The sequence below is a fragment of the Nerophis ophidion genome, linkage group LG01, assembly GCF_033978795.1.
Source record: "Nerophis ophidion isolate RoL-2023_Sa linkage group LG01, RoL_Noph_v1.0, whole genome shotgun sequence".
Classification (NCBI taxonomy): domain Eukaryota; kingdom Metazoa; phylum Chordata; class Actinopteri; order Syngnathiformes; family Syngnathidae; genus Nerophis; species Nerophis ophidion.
In genome coordinates, this window is record NC_084611.1 from 50,231,847 (window position 1) to 50,234,278 (window position 2,432).

A 2,432-nucleotide genomic window follows, 5' to 3' on the forward strand; every position below is an offset into this window, starting at 1 on the left:
ACTCCAGGGCCTAGGCTAAGACCGATTTTTTAATTTTATTTTAATCTTCTATTTTTTTCTTCCCCCCCCCTTGTTTACCTGTATGTCATCTTTTTTGTAAGGGGCGCTGGAAGCCGGCAGACCCGTCAGCGATCCTGTTCTGTCTCCCTGTAATGTTTGTCTGATCTTGAATGGGATTGTGCTGAAAATTGTAATTTTCCTGAAGGAACTCTCCTGACGGAATAAATAAAGTACTATCTATCTATCTATCTGTATGTATACTTTTGACCCAGCAGATTTGGTCTCATTTTCAGTAGAACCATAATTAATTCATAAACAAAGCTAACTTATACATAATTATTTTAATTGCACTGCGCATAATAAACGCAACATTATTAATATTGCTACTACGGATAATTTGATCAAAAACTCCTTAAAACAGCCCATTACCTATTATATGGGCTTTCTAAACATAAGATCATTGTCTCCCAAAACGTTATTAGTTAATGAGGTCATTAGAGACAACAATCTTAACCTCATCGGTCTCAGCGAAACCTGGCTTAAACCAGACGATTTTTTTGCGCTAAATGACGCATCTCCTCCTAACTATGCGAATGCACATATTGCCCGTCCCCTTAAAAGGGGTGGGGGGTCACACTAATATACAACGAAAACTTTAACCTTAGTCCTAACTTAAATAATAAATATACATCGTTTGAGGTGCTTACTATGAGGTCTGTCACACCGCTGCCTCTATGCCTGGCTGTTATCTACCGCCCCCCAGGGCCGTATTCGGACTTTATCAGTGAATTCTCAGAGTTTGTTGCTGATCTAGTGAAGCACGCCGATAATATAATCATAATGGGGGACTTTAATATCCATATGAATACCCCATCGGACCCACCGTGCATAGCGCTCCAGACTGTAATTGATAGTTGTGGCCTTACACAAATAATAAATGAACCGATGCATCGCAGCGGTAATACGATAGACCTAGTGCTTGTCAGAGGTATCACCGTTTCCAAAGTTATGATACTCCCTTATATTAAAGTAATGTCCGATCATTACCTTATAAAATTCGAAGTTCAGACTCATGTTGGGCAAGCTAATAATAATAATTATAACCGCTATAGCAGCCGCAACATTAATGCTGCCACAACAACGACTCTTGCTGACCTACTGCCCTCGGAAATGGCACCATTCCCAAAGTATGTGGGCTCTATTGATAACCTCACTAACAACTTTAACGACGCCCTGCGCGAAACCATTGATAATATAGCACCGCTGAAGTTAAAAAAAGGCAGCAAAAAGGCGTACGCCATGGTTTACAGAAGAAACTACAGCTCAGAAATGATGTAGAAAGCTGGAACGCAAATGGCGCACGACTAAACTTGAGGTGCACCATCAAGCATGGAGTGATGGTTTAATACCTTATAAACGCATGCTTACCTTAGCTAAAGCTATATATTACTCAAATACCATCCGCCTTCATAAAAACAATCCTAAATTTTTGTTTAGTACAGTAGCATCGCTAACCCATCAAGGGACTCCTTCCAGTAGCTCCACCCTCTCGGCAGATGACCTAATGAATTCCTTTAATAAGAAAATTGAACTTATTAGAAGGGAGATTAAAGACAATGCGTCCCAGCTACAACTGGGTTCTATTAACACAGATACGATTGTATATACGGCGGATACTGCCCTCCAAAATTGTTTCTCTCGTTTTGATGAAATAACATTAGAAGAATTGTTACGTGTAAATGGAATAAAACAAACAACATGTTTACTAGACCCACTTCCTGGGAAACTGATCAAAGAGCTCTTTGTATTATTAGGTCCATCAGTGCTAAATATTATAAACTTATCACTTTCCTCTGGCACTGTTCCCCTAGCATTCAAACAAGCGGTTATTCATCCTCTCCTTAAGAGACCTAACCTCGATCCTGACCTCATGATAAACTACCGACCGGTGTCTCACCTTCCCTTTATTTAAAAAATCCTTGAAAAATTGTTGCAGAGAAGCTAAATGAACACTTAGCGTCTAACAATCTATGTGAAACCTTTCAATCCGGTTTCAGGGCAAATCACTCTACTGAGACAACCCTCGCAAAAATGACTAATGATCTATTGCTAACGATGGATTCTGATGCGCCATCTATGTAGCTGCTCCTCGATTTTAGCTAGCTTTCGATACCGTCGATCATATTTTATTAGAGCGTATCAAAAGACAAATTGGTATGTCAGACTTAGCCCTGTCTTGGTTTAACTCTTATCTTACTTAGAGGATGCAGTGCGTCTCCCATAACAGTGTGACCTCGGACTATGTTAAGGTAATGTGTGGAGTTCCCCAGGGTTCGGTCTTTGGCCCTGCACTTTTCAGCATATACATGCTGCCGCTGGGTGACATCATACGCAAATACAGTGTTAGCTTTCATTGTTATGCTGATGACACC